Source organism: Anser anser (assembly GCF_964211835.1).
Source record: "Anser anser genome assembly, chromosome: 8".
NCBI classification, from domain to species: Eukaryota; Metazoa; Chordata; class Aves; order Anseriformes; family Anatidae; genus Anser; species Anser anser.
Window position 1 is genome coordinate 18201034 of NC_139728.1, and position 27582 is coordinate 18228615.

The 27582-nt window shown below is 37.0% G+C and overlaps 2 long non-coding RNA genes across 4 annotated transcripts in view; one reads left to right on the top strand and one right to left on the bottom strand.

The window, feature by feature from the left end:
- LOC310903335 overlaps window positions 1–27582 on the top strand; it is a 581276-nt gene that overhangs the window by 331378 nt on the left and 222316 nt on the right. For all 3 annotated transcript variants that reach the window (XR_014587462.1, XR_014587463.1, XR_014587464.1), the window contains one exon: window positions 25453–25498. This is a non-coding gene — a long non-coding RNA (uncharacterized lncRNA). The remainder of the gene's footprint in view (window positions 1–25452; window positions 25499–27582) is intronic.
- LOC310903336 lies at window positions 20418–27420 on the bottom strand. Its single transcript, XR_014587466.1, has 3 exons — window positions 27038–27420; window positions 26837–26942; window positions 20418–22380 (listed from the first exon to the last, which is right to left on the bottom strand). It is a non-coding gene; the product is annotated as an uncharacterized lncRNA (long non-coding RNA).

Below are 27582 nucleotides of genomic sequence, written 5' to 3' on the forward strand. Positions count from 1 at the left end.
TTATCTTAAGCTATGGGATGTCTGACATAGTGCTTGGCAAATGATTCCGCAATTTAATCAGCACCAGCTTCAGTACTGTTATGGTATTGGTTTGTGTTGCTTTTTGTAATTTTACTTATTTAAGTCTCAAAACCAGAAACAATTTCTCTTCCTGCATTTTTTACTAAGTAGCATGTGAATATGTTAAATATGTTAATTTTCCAGACATCTTTTTAGTAAGTTCTTTCACAAGTACACCTCTGATTTGTTTGACTTCACCCTGGTAACAAAGCTGTGCATAAAACTGTCAGCATGGCAGTATTTATAGCCTTAGTTCTTCCTATCTCTCAGTGGAGCAAACTGCCATCCAAATTGTTCTGTGCAGGAAGTTTCCCATTTCCTCATTGCTTAAATATACAAAATTAAATAGTTTAAAACCTTTAAATGTAAAACTTCACATTCTCTTCCATCACAGTATATTTGTTTCCCTAAAAGTCTTGGCTTGAGTATTGTAGCTTTTGCTTTCTATTCTTTACATCTTTTTTTTTCCGTAAGCATCGTAGTTCCTTTAATCCAGTCTATTCATTTTCAAGTAAACCCTTTCATGTGATGTGTTTATATGTTTCCATTGTATCTTCTATTTTATTTAAACATTTTAAATTAAATATTTGAATTAACTTAAAAACAATAATAATGTAACTTTACTGTGCAGATTGCACATTGCAAAACTGATATTTTTGCTTCCTTTTTCATTGTGTCCTGTGATGGGATGGAACATTTTTTATGACCATGAAAACGATGGGAAAGGTTTCAAACAGTGGAAAATTTAAACAAAGATTTGGGGTTATTTGAACAGTTCCCTCTCCTCTTGTCCTGTTCCTGGAGATATGTCTGTGATGCTTTTGAAACTGTAGAGATGTGAAACAAATCTTATGGCAGATGCTATCATTCCTAGTTGAGTTGAGTCATTTTCAGCCCACTAACTTAAATGATTTTTGGATTAGATCCTACAGAAAAGGATGTCATCTCTGAGATGTGAAATGGTTCTTCACAACATCCAAGGATAAGTATTGCAAACAGAATTGATTTCGTACAGAATCTTTCTTTTCTCATTACAATGGATTTAGCTAAACTGTCAGAAAATGTCAGATCTTCTATTTGTGCCCCACAGGATTTTTTTTTATTTTTTTTTCAGTAGGTTATTCCTTTTTTACAATTTCTTCCTTGCTGCAATACCTAGTATTCTGCTAGAATTTTAGGTACTTTCACTAACATCTTTGGCTTCTGCAAACACCAGCTACCTTCTCATTATTTTCAGATAATACCCTATTTATGGAAAACTCCTTTCTGTGTTCTGAAATAGACTTGCAAGTGCATGTTAAAGGGAGAGTTTTGCTGTAATCCTCAACATTTCTAACAGACGAAGTATTCCATCAATTTGATCTGGTGTCCAGGTAAACAAAGTTTACAGATGCCAACTGTTCCTCACTGATGTTAAAATGAATGTGGTGCCACAAGGGGACTGCTGTTATTCGTTCAGCTGCAGACTTCTCTGCAAACAAAGGTGGGAACCTTTGTCACTGCTCTCTACAATTGTCAGCTATTTATTCTTACTCCCTTCTATCCCACACCTCTCTTGCCACAGCATACAGGGTGTCCTTGTTGCAGAATCCTAAATAATGAAATGCTTTTTGAAACCTGTACTAAAATAGTGCTGATGGCACAGTATCAACTTTGAAGTGGGTGAGCATGGCTTGAAAAAGCAAGAGACTTCAGTCAGTTGTGTGCATATATAATAGCATGTTTTCTGTGCAGAAGCAGCTGACAGCAGGATAATCCAGGAGGATAATGCAGGTGCAAAAATAGGAGAGTCAGTCCAGACAGAATCTCTCTCTACTTCTCAACCTTATGAAAAATGATTTAGGTTCTCTGAGGTTTTGAAGATGAAAATTTTGCTTTGTTTGCTATGGAGAGATGAGATTTTCCTGATGGTGATTAAAAGCTGGAGGGAAAGAAAAGAATGAAATGAATGGGTACGTGCAAAATGAATTTTCAGTTCTCTGTCAATGACTGGGAAAGGAGTGAAACTGTACTGTGAAACAATAATCCTTTAATTCAAATAGTAAATGGTGTTCTTCTCAAAACAATAAATTCTGACAGAAAATTGTGAAATTTTATTTTTAGATTCACAGAAATGGCAATCATTTGGGTAAAAGTGATGAGTTCCGTATAAAACACCACATCCACTGGCTTTTTGATGTTTTTATAGTCTGTAATAAGTTGGCATTCAAAAATAGTATGTCATAATGAAATATTGGCAAATCTGTCTCGTGTTGGGTTCTGCTATCCTGGTGCAAACTTTATTTTTTCACTTTCTCTACTCTTTCTGTGGCATAGACCTCTTTTAATTTGCTTGGTGTGAGATCTGATTAGCCACCCCCAAGAGTTTTGCTGCTGATTTCAGTGAGGCGGGATTTAATCCTTATTTCTGTTACTCAGTTCATGGAAATTTGCCTTCTACCTAATCTTCCTTTATTTTTTGGTAGCAGGCCTACTGTCTCATTAGGCCTTTTTTCCTCCCGCTACGTTTTGTAGATGATTGCCAGTATCTTGTTGGTGTTACAGGTAAGGATCTACTGACATTGTTGTTTGTACCTTTCCATTATTATTCTTCAGTATTTCATCCATGGCAAACTGAGTTGAACTGAAATGTTCAATGTGTCCGCTGCTTCTTAATTAAAATAGGTGTTCAAAGCCACCAGGTAACACAAAATATCAGGTAAGGATATTTTATTGTATTGATGTATCAAGACTGTTAGTTCAGCATCAAAAGAAAGAATGTCAAGATTTCTCATTCTTACAGGACAGCTTCTGGATGGGATACGTCACCTATAAGAAAAGAATCATAACTATGCTAAAGAAATACTCATTAGTTGCATATCAGTCTGGCATTTAAGTAGCTTGGGGCACTACTGTATGCAATGTAGAAAGGCTCTCTTCCCAGCACTGTGTTTAGTACCATTCTCAAGTTTTTATAACTGTTAATCTTGTGCTTTGTGACAGTTGAAACTTGTAACCTGGAGAGAAACAAGCTCTGAGCCTGGCTTTTGAGTAGAAACTCTTAGGATGAGGTATTGCTTCACTAGGAACTTGCCCCCAGCAACTTTTTTCTTCTTTTTTTTTTTTTCCCACCAAAAATTATTAAAATATTTTTTTTTTCTGATGTACAAGGGAGTAAATCTTTGTGAGACTCTAAAACATAGACACTATACAAGGGTACAGAAGTTTAAAAGAGAAGAATTGGGGTGAATAGTGCAGTGTACATGGACTGTCAATCTGAGCAAGCTCACAGATCCCATGAAACCACTGCTTTTGCTTGAACCTGCAATAGGCATTGCTTACCTTTAATGCTTCTGAATCTGAGGTAAACTCTCTGATGCAGAATATTTGTCAATCAACTACATAAAACAGAATCATATTTTCTCCATTCTTTTTTATTTTATTCATAGCTTTTTACAAATTCCCTGAGAAGAAACTGAATTAACTTAAATATGAATGTTTTTATTTATTATATGGTTGTGCCTTTGTGCCAGATTCCACTTTCCAGGGAAAGTGTGTACTGACTTCAAACTCAGATAACTGTAGATTAGTCAACTGCTATATCAAAAGCCCCAGTAACTTTGTCCTGTACAGATGTCCTTTTTCTTTACCTGGTAAAAAATAAAAATAAAAAAAATAATAATAAACAATAATAAAAAAGGTATTAGAAGACTGCCACATTAAGGTTAATCTTGAAGAAAGGAAAGAAAAGAAAAAACTAATTTGTTATTGAGACAGATTTGCCAATATCTTTAAAAATGCTCTCATAGCTTATACATATTTTGCAACAGCAGAAATACATACAAGAGATGTAAAGTACTTTGAAGAAATATAAATAAAGGTTATTAGTCTGGATATAGAGGCCAAAAGAGGCACAGACAGTCAGAAGTTTTGCTTTTGTATGATTATCTAGCTAGAGAAATTACTACAGTCAATAAAAATAATCCCATGGAGAGGTGCAGCTGATGTAACTGCAAAAATCAGGCCTTTTATACAAGCTGTGGTGGGTTGAACTTGGCTGGCTGTCCAGGTGCTCACCCAGCTGCTCTCACTCCCCCTCCTCAACAGGACAGAGGAGAAAATAAGATGAGAAAGCTCATGGGGTTAAGATAAAGACAGAGAGAGATCACTTACCAGTTACCATCAGAGACAGAACAGGCTTGACTTGAGGAAAATACACGTAATTTATTGCTAATTAAAATAGATTTGGATAGTGAGAAACAGAGACAATTTAAAACAATACCTTTCCCCTGGCGTTTACCTGTGCTCAAATCCATTTTTTCATTGCTGTCTCCTTTACACACCCCACACCCAGAGCTGCGCATGAGGGAGCTGGAGAGGAGGATTAGGCTTAGTCCATCACTACTCCTCTCTGCCGCTCCCTCCTCGCACTTTTCCCCCATTCCAGTGTGGGCCCTTCCCATGGGCTGCAGTGCTTCAAGAATTGCTCAAACATGGGCTCTCTGTGGGCCACAGTTCCTGTCAGGACAGCCTGCTTTGCTGTGGGGTCCTCCACGGGCTGCAGTGTGGATATCTGCTCTGGTGCGGGCCTCTCCTTGGCTGCAGGGGGATTCTCTGTGCTGGTGCCTGGAGTACCTCTACCCACTTCTCCTTCTCTTACCTCAGCATTCCTAGGCTGTTTCTTACACCTTTTTCCTTGTTCCTCACTCTCCTCTGGAGCATTTTGCTCTTTCTTAAACACGTTTTCACAGAGGTGCCACCAGCTTTGCTGATGAGCTCAGCTCTGTCTTCTGGTGGGCCCGCTGCAGAGCCGACTGGACCCAGCTGTGTCCGGCATCTCCTCACAGAGACTGGCCAGCAGCCCCCGCTGCAGCACCTTGCCATAGACACCTGACACAAAGCCATGACAAAAAAATTCAAAGAAAGCTTCATAAAATATTATGGAGAGGACTCAAAGGTAATTTAAAAACTTTGATAAGTCTTAAAAGTTCTATTTTTTTTGTCATATAAATTTACTTCCTTTTTACAAGTGCATTAAGAGGGATCTCTCTTAAATCTTCCAGTTGTCTAAAGGAGTTTGAAGCCTGTTATTCTCCTGCCCTCCCACAGAGCTGTATGCTATTTTTTAAAAAGTGCATTGTATTGGTGTTCAAACACTTACATCTCAAAGGCTATTTTGAAGGTATTGATTCTTTTCATTTCTATATATTGATTTCTGGAAATTGAGACTGTTTTAAATAGAAGGGTGTTTTTGACTCTCAGTTGCAGGTCTTTGCACATAACCTTTGAATCTTAAAAATACCACTACTCTCATTATTTTCAGGGCTAAATCCAAAGAGGTTTGGACATCTCAATTTTGTTTAAATTCATAGTATCAGTGCCACTTCCAACCTAAAGCTGTGGCTCACCATGATGCCTAAGTTTCTTCTGGTGGCCGTAACTGCCGAGTGGCATTAGGCTGCTTATCCCTTGTTCCCAGGCTGAACTGAGAGAGGATGCATTCCCTTGCCTGCTCGGTCCTTGGAGCTGGATTCACTGCATTTTTATAAAACACAAAATTCACTGAGGGTTGCCTACCTTCCTTCCTCTTCTGTACCCTTTGAAATGTGTTATAGCCTCATCTGTGATGCACAGGACACCCATGTTCAAACCTGCTTTGCTCAAACTGAACAAGGACTTCTATTAATAACTAGCCTGAAAGTTCTTTATATTCAGCTGCTGAGGATGCTCATTGTGGAGCTGTCGTCCTGAATTTAAGTACCTCCTTCAAATGTAGTGTGAAAGGTATTTTATTCAAGATCGCCAAGGAAATGCTCTACCAATTACATTTCAGAGAATAAATGGAGGGACAGTGAGCTTTATTTCTTTTTCTTTTTTTTTCTTTATTTTTTTTTAAACCTTGTTTTCCTTCATCTAAAACTGTGAGAAAAAAAAGTCATCATAGCTGCAACCCATATATCACTCAAGCATTCATTACTGTAAATTCTGGGTGAAGTCATGATTTTGTAATCTGGAGTTAATGGTTTAATTTCACGAGAAAGGACCATACTCACTTTTCCATGTTTGCCATCAGCTGGTTAAAGTGTCATCTTTGTCAGGTTTGTGAAGCTCATTCTTGGTTCTCTTTCATATTTTCTGAATGCTGGGTCCATTTTTAATGTTTAGGTGTCTAGATACCACCAATAGTGGTATGATTAATGTTATGATACCTAAATCATTTTGTGGATTTAATCCTTCCTGCATACTTTTAAAGAATGAAAGCACACAATTATTATCTAGAATGAAAGAATAATCACATAGAAACTCATCAGTTAGATGCTGAATATAAAATGAGTACATCCTGAATCCATGTTTTTTTCAGCTAAGACTTTTGAGTGTAAATGTAAAATTCTTTATATCATCTGACTCAGAATATAAAAGATCAATGAAAATTGTGAATGCGGGTATATCTACCTTTTCAAAAACAGACAATATTTGAGATTATGTACATTAAATTGTTTGAGCGTATGTATATGGATCATACTAGATTATAAGGTACAGTGATACTAATCGATATTGTGTATGAAAGCAGATGCAGGACTATTGTTATTGGTGGTGTGTATTCCAAGAGAATATATTTGATATTTGAGAATTTGATAAGTAAGCAAGCTGTCTGTTTTCACACAGTAGGTTCATAGAGGTCTTTCAATATAGATCTATTTCTGATTAAAGGGAAATAATGTTGGTTGCTTTGGGAAACATTCTTGCTCAGAATATTTATTGAACATGTGGGTCTTACCTATTATGAGAGGTTGTATAATATATAATATTTATTGATAAAGCTCAGATATAGATTGCTGATTGTGCCTGGGATCCCATTATACAAAGACAATTCAGCCATAATATCTTCCAAAAGCATGTAAGTTTCATATCAGAGTAAAATGTTATAAAATTGGAAATACAAAATTACTACTGCTTCTGGAATTCCATGAGATGCATCTGAAGTACATGTTGGGGAACTATAAGCCTGTTAGCTTGACCTCAGTGCCAGGGAAGCTCATGGAGCAGATTATCTTGAGTGTCATCACGCGGCACTTGCAGGGCAACCATGCGATCAGGCCCAGTCAGCATGGGTTTATGAAAGGCAGGTCCTGCTTGATGAACCTGGTCTCCTTCTATGACCAAGTGACGCGCTTGGTGGATGAGGGGAAGGCTGTGGATGTGATTTACTTTGACTTCAGTAAGGCTTTTGACACCGTTTCCCACAACATTCTCCTCAAGAAACTGGCTGCTCGTGGCTTGGACTGGCGTACGCTTTGTTGGGTTAAAAACTGGCTGGATGGCGGGGCCCAAAGAGTTGTGGTGAATGGAGCCAAATCCAGTTGGAGGCCGGTTACTAGTGGAGTCCCCCAGGGCTCAGTGCTGGGGCCGGTCCTCTTTAATATCTTTATTGATGACCTGGATGAGGGGATCGAGTGCACCCTCAGTAAGTTTGCAGATGACACCAAGTTAGGTGCATGTGTCGATCTGCTCGCGGGAAGGAAGGCTCTGCAGGAGGATTTGGATAGGCTGGACGGATGGGCTGAGGTCAACTGCATGAAGTTCAACAAGGCCAAGTGCCGGGTCCTGCACCTGGGGCACAACAACCCCAAGCAGCGCTACAGGCTGGGAGATGAGTGGTTGGAAAGCTGCCTGGCGGAGAAGGACCTGGGAGTATTGGTTGATAGGCAGCTGAATATGAGCCAGCAGTGTGCTCAGGTGGCCAAGAAGGCCAACAGCATCCTGGCTTGCATAAGAAGCAGTGTGGCCAGCAGGTCTAAGGAGGTGATTGTCCCCCTGTACTCAGCTCTGGTGAGGCCGCACCTCGAGTACTGTGTTCAGTTTTGGGCCCCTCACAACAAGAAGGACATGGAGGTGCTTGAGAGAGTCCAGAGAAGGGCAACGTAGCTGGTGAGGGGTCTGGAGAACAAGTCTCGGAACGGCTGAGGGAGCTGGGGTTGTTTAGCCTCGAGAAGAGGAGGCTCAGGGGAGACCTCATCCCTCTCTATAGGTACCTTAAAGGAGGCTGTAGAGAGGTGGGGGTTGGTCTGTTCTCCCACGTGCCTGGTGACAGGACGAGGGGGAATGGGCTAAAGTTGCGCCGGGGAGGTTTAGGTTGGATATTAGGAAGAACTTCTTTACTGAAAGGGTTGTTAGGCATTGGAATGGACTGCCCAGGGAGGTGGTTGAGTCACCATCCCTGGAGGTCTTTAAAAGACGTTTAGATGTAGCCCTTAGTGATATGGTTTAGTGTAGGATTTGTTAGTGTTAGGGCTGAGGTTGGACTAGATGATCTTGGAGGTCTCTTTCAACCTAGACGATTCTGTGATTCTGTGATTCTGTCTGTATGTGTAACCCTCACCCATATGAGGCATGCAGATTTTCCTGAAGACCAACACAGACAGTACTCCAGGATGTTGGATCTAACCTTTTTATAGTCAAATCTCTCAAAAAGACACTGAAAATGTCCATCTCTCATCCCACTTCTTGCCTTGTCCTAAGAGCTACCTTTTGCTCTAATCGCCTTGTGTTGTTCAAGTACAGGTCAAAAATAGCTAAGCTGGTCATGAAGAGGCATGGAAAATATCCTACAGAGCTAGTTTTTATGGTCTGCTCATCTTACCTGTAACGTGCTGTCATTTTATGATAAGGTGTACTTTATTAGTGGGTTAACACCACCCTTGAGAATTACCACCACTTATCAAATGCCTCTGCTATTTTAAGTGACTATTGCTGTGGCACTTACAGACTGGAAATTTGAGTTTGCATCCTTCTATTCATGTTCATTCTAAATCTCATATACAAAGAGTGAAAGGGAAAAACAGAGATAAGCCAATCTTGAGAAAATCTGTGATGTAAATAAGCAGTTTCCCCACTGGGCTTGCTGAGTGTAAGAAACTGCAATATTCAACCATCCAACTTATAGCTGAGTCAGTCAGGCCTTATTTTTGGTGGTACTGAAGTCCCCAGATAAATGCCGTATCATCTTTTATCATTACCAAAAGGAAGATATTAGTCAGTGAAATTAGTTGTGTTTTTATTTTCTTTAATATATGCATATTTAATGCCTACTTAGCAAAGAAAACTCCAGAATTATCTTCTCAAAAACTTTTACACACACTGCAAGATTAGAGATTGTAACAATTGGAAGCTCAACTTCTGTGCTTAAGTCACCAAAAGTCACAGGTTGCATGTTACCATTAAGTCTGCAATTTCAACATGAAGAGTTTTTTTGTTTGTTTGTTTTTTGTTTGTTTGTTTGTTGTTGTTTGTTTTTTTTTTGACAAAGCACAACAGCTATGATTTTATTGTACTTTGACTGCTTTTTTGATAGCTTAATGAACTGCTTTCCTGTAAGGAGATATTCAGTGTCCATGCTTGGTGTTATAAATAACATCTGTCTAAAACACATAGATGGTGGTATGGCATATTAAAGACTAAACGCTAAGCATTCATTAAAAGATGAGTCATATTCATTGTGGTCTACTTCAGTAGAACTTATAGCTCTGCCCTGTACAAACCCAAATAATCTGTTTGATGAATAGGACAGAAACTGTCTTAACAAAGTAATTCCCAACCTGGTTATTTTACTAGGAGTTCATTTGCTCTATTTTTCTGTTTTATGTTCTCATCCCAGTGAGATCTTGCCTTGCAATATTCCTGTCCCTGCAGCAACATCTCTTTGAGCGATGCTACTGCAGCCAAGACTTCCCTTGCTCTCTTCTCAAAAACATTGTACAATCCTCTTCCATAATATGACTTAGTTGACTTCTATTCCTGTGCTATCACCTACCTATCAAATCTCGCTTTCCTTAGCTTATTTTTGATATACCAAATGTCACAATTCATGAGCTATAGCAGTGTAAAATCACTCAAGTTATCTTGGTCTCTGTATTCATTCATGCTTTCATTTTCTAACTAAAACTTTTATTAGATAAGTTTAAAAGTTATAAGCAGTAGAGAACCATTTACCAATAATATGCTGTTAGGAACCACAGAAACCCTGTGCCAGTCCAGTTTGTAGAGGACTCCACACAGCAGAACACTTTTGGACTACAGTCCTTGGAAACTTACTAGGCAGCATCACAAAATGTTTGTATTTGGCCTTTTTTTTTTCCCCTTGAAATACCAGAACTATTGGTGCTAGACAAACATTCAGTTAGAAACATGTTTAAATCCAGTCCCCAAATGGTGCTTTCTCCCCTACTCCCTTTCTACTGTCAGTTTAAAAACAGATGGAAGGATTTTTATTTATTAATCCGATTGATTGATTGAGGCCTTGACATGGTTGAAATGTTTGATCTATCATAAATTCTTGTTTCCAAATAATAAATTTGATGATATGGAGCTTTTAGTAGAAACTCTAATAGACCTTTACAGATTGAAGGACTGCCTATTATTGCAAATATTGCCCTGTAAGTACAACTCTATCTTTTATTTTTGACCACAGAGGATGACACAGTAAGCATTGCTATTGAGTCATAGACTTGAAGTTCCAAAATGGACAGTGAGGAAAAGTGCATAAATCCTCAACTAGTCTCTGTACTTAATAGAAATAGGTCAGGAAACAAACCATAAGTAAGGCGGATGTCCTAGGCAGTCAGGGCAATGTATACTGTGGTCATTGGAAGCAAAGTTCTTCCAAAGAAAAAGACTTGCCTGTTTAAGATTACTAGGTGACCATGGCAGAAATAGAACTTCAGGTTTTAATGTATTCAGAGTATGAAATGGGCATGATAGCTGAAAATACCGGTGAGAAAAAAAATGGAATAGAATGTATAATAGTGAGAAAAAATAATTATTTGGTTGTTAATCAGATTTTCTTGGTTGTAAAGTGGCTAAAGAAATGCAAATTGACTGTAGTTTCACAGGAAAAAAGTTCCCATAGAAACTGAAATGTGCATGTCCTACAGTAGGAGACACAGGGAGGCAATAAGTGCCAACAAATTTTGGTTTTGGCACTTCAAAAGGTAGTGAAACTTAAATATGTATGTAGACTGTGGGCAGTGTGAAACAACTCAGAAATTTCAGATGTCTCTCAGCTGTATCTGTTTTAAGAATCATTGTGTTCTTTTAAGCATTGAGAACTGAGAATGGACTATCATGTATTAACTTATTTCCCATCAGTGGGTATCATGACCATAAGATGGCCCTGCAGTATGAAAGGACGTATATAGACTCCAGATCCTTGCTGCTGACAACGATCACTGTAGGATAAAGAACTCTAGTCAAGAGTAGGGGCAGGGCTGTGATATATTCAGAGGTGCATCTTCATTTTTCCCAAATTCAACAGTGTTGAGATCTAGGATTCTACTTTGGGCCTGACTCCAGAATGAAAGCGCTGTCAGAAGTTGTAACAGAGACAAAACAAATAGTAATAATAATACATAAATAAATATATAAGAAGCAGAATCTGCTGCTTCTTAAGTAGCATGTAAAATATTTAATTTCCCAAAGTTTGTGTGTCCCCTCCCTTCTGTATCTCCTATGCTTTGGAGCCTTGACTAAATGCATATTTTCACACCACCATCACCACAGTATCCAATTGTCTTGATGTCTTCCCTCCAGCCAAGAGAGCGAACAAGTGTTTTCTTCATTTCACTGCTGTGGTGCTTGGCAGGAGATGCTGCATTTACAAGGCATGTAGTTTTTGATGGGAATGAATGAGGAGATGAAATCAGTTGAGCAATCATCTGTCATACATCTAGCAGACCATCAGGTACTCTTTTTTTTTTTTTCTGCCTATGAAAATGGCAGGTAGCTATATCTATTGTACTAATATGACTAATTTTTTTAAGTACAGGGTACTTGGGATGAGAGAGGAACACCATCTTGTGACAGCACTAAAACTGGGAGCTGCCAGCAGGCCTTGTTGTTGCTGCAAGATTTGCAGTCCTGCTCTGATGGGGACAGATTTTCTCTCCTCCCATTGAAATGAATGCTGTAGCAATTGCATGGTTTTTACTGTGTGCCAGTGCACAGCTAGTGTTTCCATTTGCTTTGCTCTTCATTCTCTTCTTAATAATATTTTTCTGTTTCCTTTCTGTTTTTGTTTGTTTGTTTGTTTGTTTTTATAGGAGATCTAGTATCATTGTCAGTAGTTAAGATTGCCTAATAGTTTCTATTATAAGAATTTGTTTTCAGTTGCATGTCTATTTGCTAACATTTAAGAGTTCAGGCAGAAATGTTTAATAGAGGCCTCTGTCTCAGAGTGCTGGAGACTGAAAGCTACAGATAACACAATTTCAGCTGCAGTGTTAGGGGGGAGAGTTTAAGTGCTCCTGAGAGTCACCCAAGACGATATGGAATCAGTGTAGTTTGGAATAAACATACAAAATAGTGATATGTTTGTGTCAAGGAGCACTTTCCTCATCCTAAAAAATAGTATTCATTGAAACTTAGCTCTGAAAAAAAAATATCTAGTTCATAGATGTTTTGTAGAGATTTTTGTGGAACCTATCTGTTAATTCATGGAAGATTTCGCTCAGCTTGTGGGTGCTGATCATCAATACAGACTGTACGTTGAATGTGCCAGTCTCCCTCTTGAGAATGGACACAAGCCAATAATGAGGAGGGTAAAAGCCATACAAGTAACCCTTATAGTGGGTTTTTCTAACTTTAATGGAGGGTTTTAATTTTTAAGGTTTCATCATTTTTAAAAATGTTTTTGTATTTTCATATATACAAAGAATAAGCTAAACCAAACATGATATGTGAATATTGAGCTTGCAGTCAGTGTTTTCCATTGCAGAATGTCTACTGAAAATCTTATTTTCAAGTATTCATGCCCTTTTCACTGGAAAGCAGGATCTGTATTCAGATTTTGCTTGTAGCAATGTCTTTGATTCATCTTGGACTGAAAGAAACTGATCTCATCAGGCCTTCCAAACTGGGCCAGGTGGCCAGTTTATATGGGTGCTGCAGGTCCTAGCCCAGGTGTTGGGATAGTGCAGTTTGTGCGTACAGCAGCACAGATTAAAACTGAGAAAAAGAACTTCAGCTGGAGACTTTGCTAATGTGGCAGATGAGATCTAAATATTTACTTAAAATGTCCTTTTTTGGGATAATTTGTGAAGAAGTATATTTGTTTGCTCCCAACCACTGAAACTTACTTTTTTCACAGGAAGATGTGTGTGCTCAGAAAGACAAGATTTTGTTTTCCATGGGTGGTTTTCTTTCTTGTTTTAAGTGGTTTCACATGGGGAAATAAGCTGCTTCCTCAGTAGTGGCTGACCTTGGTTTTGCATATTCATTTTGCATCTCGAAGATGATAGAGACCACATTTGCTTTCCTGTATTCTCTGGAATAGACAAGTCATTTATTTTTGTTATGAAAGACGTTACCTTTCTGCCTGCCGTGCTGAGGCAGGCTGAGGAGGCCTTATATCCTTTATCTCATTCTAAGGCAAAACTCCCAGTGACTTAAATAGCAAATGCGCAGAGCACACATTTACTTTTACATGATATATCACTCCAATGACTTTACTGAAGATTTGTATCAGATCCCTGCTCTACCCTGTCTCCTACTGCAATTTGTATTACAATACTGTAAAATATTTAGATATGCGTTGGGGGTCTAATGCAATCCTACTTGTGTCAGTGCAGACTCCCACTGATTTGAGTGGACTTGGGAATCAAGCCATGAAGAATAGGTACCGTTTTTATATTGCGGCAGTGTGCCACAGATAAGACATATTTTCCACTCTAGTGAGTCTTGAGAAAAATATTAAATAGGGGTTGTACTCTGGGAGGGACTACATTTGGACCTCAGTTAGGGTAGCAATTAACTACCTTGTTCATTTAAAAGATAATCTCTCTAACTTGTCTACCTTTTTCTTAAGTCTAATTATAGCTAAAATAATTTACTGCATAAAGTCTTGTACAAACGTGTCTTTGAAACATGGTTTCTGAATACTTAAAAGCATTTTATCTGCTAACACTGTCATATAGATTCTCTCTTTCATGTTTGTAAGAGATCTACTGTTGCTCATGTTTGTGTACAAGTGTGGCCACTAACCTTGCCCCACTTTCACAGATTTGTTCATCTCATGAGACACTTTACATGCTGTAAACTGAAAAAAGATACACAATTAAAACTTGTTAAAGATAATTAAACTGAAGTGGAGGGGAAAAAAAACTGCCTCACTGCTTTGTTCATAATAATAGTCTCTGAACTATAATTAAATTCTTCCTTCCAATAATTGTATACATACAAAGGAATTTTCCAGATAGCAAAACAATACGATGATTAAAAATGATTAAGAAGCTGATTCCAAAAGCAAAGATGAGCCAGGGAGGGTTGGAAAGATTTTAGGTGCCTCTAAATATACTATACCAGCTGGATACCAGATGGTGTTTGGCTACTTGCACCCAGTAACTGAAAATATCAGAGGAGCAACTACGCTATTGCCAGAATCAGTTCCCCTGCCTTAAATAAAAGTGGCACTCTTGGGAATGACTTGGCAACACAGAAAAATTTCTTGACAGTGAGATCTATTAGATTGTGGAATAGTCTCCCAAAGGCAGAAGTAGAAGCCAAATTGCTTGGCATGTTAGAGAGACTGGACGAAATGCTAGAGAACATACCACAGAGACATGCTGCTCTAGTGAGATGGTGACTAACTCTGGTTAAATAAGATCTTTAAGAAAAGATTCTTAAATTCTGTTAAAAAACAAAACAAAAACAAACAAAAAAAAAACAACAAGGAATTAGGGAATTCGATGGGAATGTCACTGTTTTCTTGAGGGTAACTTTATAATGTCTAACCCTAGCTTTCACGTTATGCGAGTTTGTATGGGGCATCAAGGAAAGATTAAAGAACCAATGTTGGCTGAAGATAATTTTTGTCTGACTTGTCTCTAATCAAAAAATCAATCAGTCATCTCATGGATATAGCGTGCTTCTATAGTCGTGTGCTGTTTTAAAAGATATTTTGCATTAGGGTAATGTAGATACTTTCCTCCCAAAATGTTGTCAACGCATCTTGCAGAAACAGTAAGCATCACCAATATGTTATACTAGACGTGCAGACATCATCAGCTTTTGTGAATAATGAAAAAACTCCTGTAATTTGTTCCTCTTATCTGTGATCAAAAGATAATTAGAAAGAAAGGAAAGATAATTAAAAAGAAATTAACTTAACTTCAAACTCCCATTTCTGTTGGCTGTTTGAGAGTCAAGCCAGAAATAGGAAGTACATCGCTGTATGTAGCAGTTTGCTAGCAAGAAATCATCTCCAAATTGTTAGAAGTGTGATTACATTAATTGTGTCCAAACCAAAAGGTTAAAGAAATCAGTAGAAGCACTGTATTATGGAATACAAAAAAGGGAATGATCTGATTAACTAATGAAGGCTCCAGCCTGTACGGATGTTGTTGGAACTTGTTTGCTATTTCAGATTAGCTGAATCATTATGTCTGAGGAAAGTGTAGTAGAAAAAAAGGAAAATATTTTTATTTTCTGTTTTGTTATTATTTATTTATTCATTTAAATGAATGAAAAACCTTGGGGACCTAAAGCCTCCGGTGTAATTTGAAAGTAGCATTTTCAATTTGAGCCCCAGCTGCGGACTCTTTTGTCTTTGAACTAATGCAGCTGGGGCTGAAGGCACCCTTGGCAGAGAAAAAACAGTTGTTTTCAGTGATTTGATTCTGTGTACTTCCTCGTTGCCACTACAGACTAATTTTTGCCTGTAAGTAGAATTTAAGTCTAGTGTTTAAAACCATACATCTGTTTTGGGTGGCATCCTGGTAGGCTGCACACAGAGGGTATAGCCTTCTCCACAGACTCTCCTATCTTTTGAAAACTTTGAAGTATCCCCACAGGAGCTCTTCTCAGTACCAGAAAATCTGGAGCTTTAAAAACTCAGCTTACAGTCCAGTGTTAGTTTGTAATGACAGACAGAAAGAAGAAGAAGTTCAGTGGAGTCCTTTCCAAGTGTGTTGCTACTCATCACCCAGAGCTTGCTCCTCAGTCTCATTCAGTTCAGAGACAGCAGGACAAAATCACAAGATGGCTAAAGCCTGTTTTTGTGTTTATTTGCTTCATTTTTTTTTAATTTTTTTTTTTTTTTAATATATGTATATTATTTAATCACAGTAGCATACAACTCCTTTGTTGTTGTTGGGCGTTTGCCAGTCAGCACTTACTAGAAAAGCACTGCTCAGGACAGTTTGCACATGTTGTAAGGGTCTGCTGTGCTCCAGATGTTACTAGACTTGGATTTAAGCTCTATGACCATGAAAGAGTGAATGATGCTGATCAAAAAATTGTTCATCCAGGGTCCGAGTCTCACCAACTTTTCCCAAAGCCAGATCACGGAGGGGTACAAGAAACTAGTAATACATTAGTGAGTTTATTTTGAACTGGCAATTTCAACAATTAATCCCTGTCCACAGCAGCAGCAAATGTTAACTGTATTCTGCTACCAGCATCCCACTGCTGTCAGCTCTCTGAAAATGCTAGACGAAGTTTTGGTAAGAGACTGTAAAGCCACAGCAATATAAAGAATAAGTATTCCACCAGAGTCAAGTCCTGGTCCCTCTTGAGGAACAGAGTGATGCAGTGAGCAAAAACCAAATGCTAACCCTGGCCAACTGAGATTTTTCTTTTGTCTGAGGAGGATGACAGTGTAATAAGAAGCTGACGTAGAGGTAGCTGCCTATGAGATCCCTGATCAAGTGTCAGCAGAATACTTGTCATGTATTCATAAGACTGAAATAATCGCACTGTATATTGCTACAAAATGGACTTCCACTTTCTTTGTAACCCAAACCTACTTGAGAATTAGTGATCTGTAAACTGCTAAATGTTCAATAATTTAATTTCAGCAGTGATATTTTTTCATTAAACGGTTTCCTTTTTTCTACAGCAAGCATGTGCAACGTGCATGAAATAGTGGAGAAAATCTTGGTAGCTCAGGAAACAGAACTGACCCATCCCAATGAACAGCTTTTCTTTTTTGCGCTTGTGTATACTGCACATCCTTTCGGAACACAGTCCCAAATTGTAATGATGTCCCAAATCACAGGATTAATGTGTCTATGAACAGACCTCTTATGCCTCCAGAATGAAGTACTCCTTGCTAATTTCTCTTCAAGACACCAGCTTAATTGCATTTTAAACAAATGGGCTGCTTTGCTGGCCAACTTTTAAATGAGATAACAGCAATGTTCACTCTCCAGCAGTGATGAGTGCCTTGCAGTAGATTCAAAACTCTGTTCAATAACAGGTTTAATCTCACACCAGCAGATTTACTGCAGAATAAACTGCCACTGAGCTCATAATTAGTAAAACAAAAAAACCCAACCTACTAAATATTATTTTCCAAAGCAGCAGGCTATGTTTTAGTGGAAATTTTTAGTCCTATTCTTTGTGTGTTTTATTGATTTTATGTATGATATTGGGAATTCATGCTATGATTTAAGATAATGGTCTTTATCGATCACTTAAGCAGTTGTTTAGCTACATAGTAACAAAATGATGCTCCCATTCATGGAATATGTGATACTGACAGCGGGGAGACCACAGTGCTTCCCTTCTTAATGTTTATTTCTTTTTTCCAAAAGCATATTCGCTGCTGGAAAACAGCAACTGCAAACATTTGTGCTTTAGAAACAATCTTCCCATAATTTTCTTTGTTGCAGCTATTAGTGGCCAATTGTGATTCAGTGATACCCAGTTCAACAAACAGATGTTCCAAAGTATATTCTCTGTAGCATGAAAACAAATATTAATGAGGTAATTGAAACTATTGAAGAAAAGAAAATAGTGAGTATGTAGTTTCTAATGTTTGAAGTCATGCCCTTCAGTGTTTTCTCGTATTTAGTGATGATGTTAATTTTCAGTATCTAACTGTGTTTAAACACAAGAGGGCAAGTTTTCAAAGGGACTTCATCCCAAGTTTAGGTTTGTGTGTGCCCACTGAATTTCTACTCAGGAAGGATAAAGTCACAGAGTGTAATCAAAAATTTTGTCTCAGATCATTTAAAAAAAAAAAAAAAAGAAACAAAACATAAACAACTCCCAAGTGATGTAAAGCAGTTGGAAGGAGAGGGAATGAAATCTAGCCTACAGTATACTTTTCAGCTGGTTGTATATATGTTGATTGTTTCCATCTATGAAAGAGATTTTTTTATTAAAAAGTATAATGCATTAGTTAGTCTAATATCTAAACTATAGGTTAATGATTCCTATTACACTTCCACAATGCATGTGTTAGATAGAATTGTGTTAGATAGAATTACCAGTTTAATTAATTTCAAAAACTCTTAAAAAACTATTCAAGCCACAGCACATCCCATAAAGCCTCCTATTCAACAGATCATTTTCCCACGATGAATATACGTACCAGAGTATCAAAAGGCTAAGTTTAATACATTGCTTTTACACTAGAAATAGCTTATTTCAATAGGATTGTGACATACAGTCATTGTGATAGTGTGCAATATAGTCTATACACAGCAAAGGTGTTATCAAATAGAACCTGTTTGCTGTGCTAAAGTGTAATGATTGCTTTGTTTGTTTGTTTTCCACATTTTGAGACAGGTGTGCTCCAGAGGAGTCAGTGCTGTCCTGGGGCTCTGATTGCCCATATGGGTGGAGCCCAGGTTTCCCTCCAAAGGAAATGAGAGTGCACAAGTATGGGGCCCTGGTATGCCCTGTTAGAGCTCACAGTGCCCCTGGTGGCTAGCACTCAGGGAACCTCACAGAATGTGTTTGTTCCACAATTTAGGCACAGACAGTGAGTTTCATCTCAACCAATATTCAACGTGTTTGTTTTTTTTTATTGCCTTTCAGATTTTATAAAAGTATATTATGCCTGTTATACTACTAAGTTAAGGTAGGTATTGCACACAGCTACAAAAAACATTCCAGCTCACTCTGTGTGAAATACTTTTCCTATTTCTATACATGCAAGTTTTTATAACTAAATATGAAGGATTCTAGCAAAGACCTTCATGAAGGTTTTTTTCTCCTTGTTTGTCAAATCCCATGAAAACAATGATCAATGACAGCAGAAGGTTGTCACAGCACCAGTGTTTCTTGATATAAAAAAAAATCTAAATTTTTTTTTTTTTTCAAAAGGAATCTGCACTTAGATATATGAGATAGTGTGAATACCCCCCTTCATCTGAACAGTCTTTCTGCAGCTGTAGATCTGCTAATGTACTGTAAGTGCATTCATTAGTTGTTGTGCCTCTAGGTTCTGAATGGAACAGTGGCATTGGCTTCCCTAGCCTGACAAAATGGAGGCATTTTTAGTGTCATTTTCAGTTTCCCTCTCTTGGCCAAACATAAGAACTTTTGTTTAAATTAACCCAGAAACAACAGTAGTGGAGATGAAGTGAATTTTAGGGAAGGGGGTTACTAAGAGAGTGGAGAATGTTTGGTGTCCTTCCATTCAGAATAGCACTCCAAATTCTCATACCATATCAGTTAGTATCAATAGACTTTTTTCATATAAAATTCAAATAGTGTCCAGTAGATTATCATCTGGAAGAAAGCTGAGTAGAATATGTGTGTAGAACACAACAGCTCAGTAGTTCATCAAAATATCAGAGGTCTATCAAAATCGTATAATGTAAACATGTAAAAATGAACAGCCTGGGCTTTGGTCCTTTATAAGTGTACCTCATGAAAGACACTAAAGATTTTATGTCTTCACCCTGCATTGTAGTAATACCCATACTGTTCTTGATTTGATTCTGTGTCTTCTCTGATTTTCTGGTGATTGCTGCTACAGTAGTAGACTGATTTATTTAAATCTTTTGTGTAATTTGGACAGGAGGCAAGGACTCAGAAAATCTGGTTTTATTTATTGGCTCCAGAACAGGCTTCCTTGATACCTGTAATATTTTTATGCCTCTGTAAAATAGAACTAAGAATATATTTCCCTACCTGTGGGTTATGAGGATAGACTTGTTACTTATGGAGAGTCATAAAAAATCTGTAAAACTCATGATTATTTTTACTTATATATGATATCAATATATAATGATATATTTATATATTATATACATCACATATATATCATATATATCATTTATATATATTTATATATTGATATAATGATATATTTTTACTGATAATGTATAATATGTTTTCTTTTTGTAACATTTCTAAGTGCTAATCTAGCATATTGTACCTGAATGGTATTCAGACCCCAGCTAGGGAAAACTACCTGTTTTGGAGCTGATAGCTCATTGCTCTTGTCAGTGGAATGTATTTTTCTTACCAACTTGATATTTTCAAACTGTAGTCCCAAATATAAAAAATGCTTTTTAATGTCTGCTTGTTTTTGCATTGTCAGCACTATTGCCGTGGCTGTATTCTGGGCCTCCCCTATAGTCCAGAAAAAATACATACAAGCTCAAGAAGAAATGATCGAAGTTGATTAATGCCATTTAGTGTGTTTATGGGATGTTCCACAATTTTTAATGTAAAAAAGGCAAAATTCTGGATGCTATTAAAAAGGGCTTTGAAAGATGTGAAAGAAAGAAAGAAGAAAAAGTAGTGTTAAAAAATTTGGAGACAGATAAGGAGACTTTCCCAAGAAACAAGATGACTGACTACTGGAGGTATGGGAAATATGAGTAGGAAAGGTATGGAAGGTGAATGACTTGGCAGTAGTTTTAAACAGAAGGTCTGAACTGAAATTAGAGGAGTGGAAAGTATTGATAAAAACTAAATTGTCTTTTTACAAAAAACACTGCATTCCACCATAATATTTCCAATAATACAAATATGAGCAATGCAAATATAAACAATGTAAAATGTGAACTCTAATTTGGAGTACACAATGTGACTGTGAATTTGTAAGAAACTGCTGCATTCCTATGTGTTAGCTTTGAAAGGACTACATATGCTAACATCTGCTCAGTCTTCCTTCATGTAGCAGGCCTCTAGCTGTAGCATACTTGCAGTTCTGAAAAAGAAAATTGATGAAGTTCATCCCATTTGTTTCTGAACTCTGATTTAATCTCCCTGCTAGTTATTAACTTGGCCTCAGTTCCATTTTGACCATGCAGATCAGAAACCCTTGCATTCTCGCTGTACCTCGGAGCTGAGGTATCATGAACATTTATTCCATTTGCTCCAAGAAAACCTTAAAGAAAACCTGTATCATCACTTGCATATTTTCTGTGTACGGGTTACTGAGGGTGCCAGTTCATTAGACATGGTGTTGTAAACCTGTGCAAAAGTCCATTTAGTAGTGGCTGACTGTTGAGCAAATTAATTGGTGGAAGAGATTAATACTTATTCTGTTTTCCCAGCACAGCACAAATGTTAAATATGTTGTGCAAAATCCATTAAGTATCAACAAATACTTTAAGCTACAACAAACTTACCTGTTGTTAACACCATGTTTTATGTGTTACAAATAAATCCTTTTTTGTGTATACAATAAAATAAATAAATAAATATTTTTAATTCATCCTTAGAGAATAAATATCGAACATAATAGTTTTGAAATATTTCTACAGTTGAAAAAGTGGTTTCGCCAAGGAAAATTTCCTTTTGGTGATAATTTCACAAGACCTCTCTTGTTCTGTCACAAAAACAAACAAACAAAAAATCAGAAAAAGCAACTGCAAGGTTTCATGCTGTCATCTGAAGTCTTTTGATAGTTTTTTGATGAAGATATTTGCTAAGGATTTACAATGAATATTCTTCCTATTGTGTTACATGATTCTGTGGATTGAAGCCTCCTCAGAGCTGCATTTTGCTTTGACCAAGAAATATATCTTACATATGAAATTTTCAGTAGCTGAATTGGAAATAAGGTAAAAAAGCATCGCAGATGGAATGTTAGGAGATAGGACTCAGCAGCAGGAGATATATTAATGGCTGGTGGATAATTAGCAACCACTTCATGTCTCAGTGTCACTTTTGCCATGGGATTGATGCAATGAGCCTGTTAATACTTGTTCACAGTTGGATTTTAGTAGGTGTTTTGCTACAGCTGCAGCTGCAACTGCTACAGAGTGCGTGCATATGCAATACCGTATATGCAATGTGTATTTGGATTTGGCTGAAATGTTTTGGCTCCGTGTGAGTTCTTGTTTCTCTTATCGTTTGTTATTTGCCATCATAGAGTTGGTATATTTCCACCTTTCCTGCTCATTCTCAGATTTGCATGGAACAGCCTTGGCTGATAGTATGAGAAGTTTCTAATTGTAGGGGAAAAGAGCCAATTTCCCTGTAAAGAAATCAGCAGTTGGAGTGTCAGTGAATATGAATAAGGCTATTGATTCTTTGTGATACGTTCTCTGTCCTCCAGCATTTCTTCTATTAGGAAAACATTCAGAAGATAAAGTGCACCTGATAAGACAAAAAAAAAAAAAAAGAGAGATTTTGATAAATATAAGGAAAAACATTTGTAGATCCACTAGGAATACTAAACCATTGCAATGGATGGATAAATTACTCAAGCAATATGTAATAACATACAAAATCTTCACACCAGAAGGTAATATTTGCCTGGTCCATTAACATAATTGAGCTTAACTCTGGGGTATGTTGCAGAAGCCTATACTTCTACTTCTGATATACTGGAGTCTAAATAAGTCTAGCGTGTTTTGCCATTCAAGCACATTCACTTTTTTTGAAAGAAAGAGTAGGTTAAAAATAAAAACTAAAATACTCTTTTAGTATAAAACTGAAGGATTTTTCCCCAATATAAAGCAGAAGGGAGCAGCAAAACCCCATAAAACTGAAGGAGGGGAAAAAAAAAAAAAAAAAAGGAAAGAAAATCCTATTAATTGATGTAGTAAATATGATATTTTGGTATACTTAGGAAAGATATTGCAATAAAAGTATCTTTGAGTAGAACTGTGAAGAGCACAATTGTAGTCTACAAAGTAACAAATTTCTTCAATTTCTCCATCTTGAATTTTCTGTAAATTTAAAGGTAATGCTATATCAGTACTTCTTTTTTTGTTTTTTTGTTTTGTTTTTGTTTTAATTTTACATAAACTAGAGAGGCAGACACTTAAAAACTCAATACAAAAGCAAGGTTAAAAAAGCAAGATATTCAGTATACTGAACATTGACTAGTCTGGCTGATGATAGTCTTGAGTATCAGCTGCTTATGGCAAATGGTGGTTATCATCAATTAATCAGATTAAGTTAAATATGTCCTTTAAAAGTGTGTATTTGTGTGTGTGTTTTTGTGTGTGTGTTTTTTGTTGTTGCTTGTTTGTTTTTAAGTTGTACAGAAGGTTAGTATAAATGATAGGCACTCATATCAGGTTCCATTGTACAGCAATATGTTTCAGTGTCTACATGTATACCCCTTTTCTCAAGCATTTCTAGCTCAACTTAAAAACATCGTTTGGGATGAAAATTTCAGGGAAGGTCAAAATTCTAGATTCATTTCTCTACCTTAATTCTAACCATTTAAAAATATGTTAAGCTATTGTTTAAAGCTACCTTAGAAGTCTAGGGAGAGTTGTCTTGGATTTCCTATTTTTAATACATTTTTTTGGATACCAAGCTTGTTTTCTATAATGAAAACATCCTAAATCAAGGTGGACTGAGTGTAGATTTTAATATATTTATGATCTTTTTAGATGATAGAGAAAAAAACATTTAATATATGTAAGAATACCTCTTTAGCCAAAATTTCATAAGGACTTCTAGTATGTAAACTTATTGAGCATGCAGGGCTCTGTGGATGAAGGGCTCCCCAGGTATACACTGATGGGGGGACTGGAGCTGTTTGTGTCAATGGTTTGCAAATAATGGGTCTCTAGGAGAATTTAAAATTGCAGTTTTCACTCCAGACTGTGGTGCTTTTTAGGATGAGCTGAGTTGCTATGAGGCTTGGCACTCTTCAGTGCACCTTAGGCAGCAGTTCTTATACTTCCATTGAGATTGTAACAGCTGGCCATTACAATCAATCAAGTGATATTTCAGGGGTATTTTTTCTTTAATATTAAGGGAAGAAAAGGAAAAATAAAAGATATTACAATTGTAACTTGTCCCAGAAAAGGGAAAAAATTTAAAGATTTACATTTGACAATAAAAAGCAGGCACTTGCAAGTAAATCACAAACCAATCATGCATTTGTTTGTCTTTAGGACACTGCAGTATTTTCTATTAATATATAAACACCCTCTCAATATTTTTGTGTTATTAATTTTGTGTGGGTGTTAGTTATGTGTTGCAACAGCCTTCTCTACGTATGAGTACACAGCACTCAACTATAGAGTGTATGTAAACTTCTGCGTCTGATCAAAACTTCATTAGTCAAATATCATGTAGATTTTCCTAGCTTTAAAACAAACCTTCAAAGTGAAATTAAGGTGTTGAAGAAGTGGGTGAAGAGATGGGGATTCTGAAGTGTAGACAGGACAGGCATTGACCTTCAGTGTTGGCCAAAAAGTCAACTTAGTGAAGTCTAGAACTAGAAGTTTCTGAATTCCTGAGACTGAATAGGAAGCAAGAGAGATGTGATTCGCTCCAATGCACAATTCAGATAGAGACACAGTTTGTACATAAGATGTTTCCACTTTTCACAAAGTACAGTTTAAATAAGTTAAATTATTATTTTTGCATAGTATCATATGTGTGACTAGTGTCATAGTGCTTTAATGCTCTACACTGACTGGAACAGCAAATTCTATATTAACATAATCATATGTTCATTGTATAAACATGTAATTATTCTATATATAATTAAAGAAAGTTATTAATGAAGCATTCTTACTGGATATTAGCAATTTGCTTATCAGCAACAAAGAAAATCATGAATGCGGCGGTTATAATCACAGTTCTTAATGCAGAGCACATCCTACCTGGGGAGTACCTTGGTAACTACGTACTTAGCTATTTTGTTACTTAATGTCTTCAGGGACATTTAACAACTAAAGCATATTTATGTTAAAGATTGGGACAGAAAATTACAGAGAAGCTCTAGTATGATGCAGCAACAGTGGTAGCAGCATGTTTAGATAGATGGCAATTTCAGTCAGTTGGGTGCATATTCTACATGCTATCAAATTTTGTACTTGCATTAGTTTGTGAAGTAATGCAATTGACACTAATTTAAATAATAGTTAAGGAACAGTAGGTTCAGAAAGTAATGCTAACCATTTAAACATCCCTCTGTTAGCAGCTGCAGCTTTTCAGGGTTAATTCTTTACATGTACAGCCATGTTGTTTTTCCCATAAATATTAACTGAGGGGACAAGAAAAACTCCTCCTAGGTGAAAGATCAGTGAAGATGGTATGTTGAAAGAAATGGGATCAAAGCATACTTGGGAGGGCTGCATGGAGGAATCTGTTTCCTCCATCAGACAGTAGTGGTCAGTCCTTTGGTAACGATTTTTTTTTCTTCCACTACTAATGAAATGAATTCTATTCACCTCTTCCTTTTCATTCCCTTTATAGGTCATCACAGATGACCTCCAGAGTGACCAATCTCATCAGAAATCAGGTGAGACAGTTATGCTGACTTTGATTGAAAGCAATGAGAAAAGTTCAAGATGTTTTATGACTTGTGTGATTGAGGCAAAGAATCACGGACCGAGGAGGATTGTATCCTGGATCAAATGAAGTCTGGGAGTTAACTTTCTTGTTTAGAGGTTTAAAATTGAATGAAGCTCAGAAAGCTATCAGGTACTTTTAGTACAAGTTCTGTCATCTCTGCAGTTTCGTCTCAATTTCTCACAAGAAATATCCCACCATAAGTGATGAAGAAGGTCTTACCAATACAGTGATATCTCATTATCATAAATAACTAAGTAGAGCAGAAAATCAATTTGTTTGGCATATAGTGGCATTATAGTATATTGAAATATTTTCCTATGGCTTTAAGAGAAAATGGCTTCAGAGTGGGCACTTACAAATTTAATTTATCTACCAATCTGCCAAATCTCCCCTTCCAAAGTGAAGGATATTACATATGGTCAGCTTCTAAAAAGTACACTGTAATATTGTAATAATTAACATATTGATAGACATATTTTGCATAGCATCATCTTTTGCTCCCCTGATTTTAGAAAAACTACTAAGCAATGGAGAAAGTAGAAAAAAGTATTCTCCACCCTCTGCCTTAGTACAAGAGTAAGTGTGATGACCATTTCCTAGGTAATATATATTTATTAATTTTTAATTAAAAGAGCACAGTAGTCCTACATGCAAACTTATTCAGCTACCATCTCCAAACTACTGAATCCCAGATCTAAAGAATGTCACCTATGGACTTTTTTCTATCCTTTCATAATGATATATTTGGTTGCAATAACGATCTGCTCTAAATTAATGGATTTGACTGATAGAGCTGTACATGACTAAAACAGAATGCTTTATCAGACATTCTTCCCTGTCCTGAGGCATATTTTACCACCTGGCCTTTCATGGAGGCCCAGATTCATCACCATCACCTTAGACCTCCTTATAGCTAAGTTTCATCTTAGTCCTGTAGTTCGTTTACGAGTAGCATCTTTCAGATGATTCTTTGGATGGTTAGGAAAACATTTCAAGTTCTTGTCTAAGCTCTTAACCTCTTATATCTCAATTGCCATAATACTATTTCTTCTCGCTTTGACAAGTTTATCATGTGTCATCACTTTTGTGCCTTCCTCTGAGTGGACCCTTTACTTGAAACTTACTGAAAACATTTAAAAGGTGACCTCATTAAATTAAAATATTTAAAACTCTCTCTTGTTATAATGCCTATGAAAGAAATGAAAAAGAATATCAGGCTGGGGTTGTTCTATGGATGTTGCCTTTCTTACTTTCATGCTTTCTTTGTGTACCTGTCTCTACTTACGTCTCTCTGTTCTCTCCAGCCTGATGCTTTGATTTGCAGTTTGGGAAATGAGTGTTTTTTGTCCTTTTGCACAGCAGACACCCACTCTACAATATGGGGTCCCACACTGTGGTTAAAAAAAAGAGTGCTTTAACAAACAATTCAGTTAGGAGTTGAGTTGTGAATATGCAGGCTGGTAAATTTTTACATGTTTAAACTTACCTTTTTCTTTTTGTCTTGCATATAATTGTTGACTGTGACAGCATTTGACTTTTTAGCTTGTTTTGTCTGTTTCAGACATGCAAAGCTAGATTTAAGAGGTCAGACGGGGGAAGGGCTCAAATTATGAGATTCACCTGGCATAAAGATACCTAATCTGTGATTCCTAACCTGACACACACAACAGTAATCAGACATAAGCCGCAGTAAGCATCTAAGCATTTTCCTCTGAGAGCTGCCTTTGTTTCTCTGGGTGTGAGGTTTTGGAGATGTTCTCTTTAGCTGTCTCTTCCACATCAAAGTAGATCACTCCTTGAGGTGCAAGCTGTCACTACAGCTTACATTGTACCTTCAAGCATGGATTCTGCTCTGCAAGCCAGACATGTAGAAGGTAAGTGCTGTAATGATCTTATTCTACTGCAAAGGCTAGATTTTGGGTTTAAAATTAAAATCGTTGTCATTTCTCTTCCAGTTGGTTTTTCAGGAGTTGCTTATCATTTTGATTTGATTTTTGTGTGTTTCCCATAATCTGGGGAAAGGTATCCAGA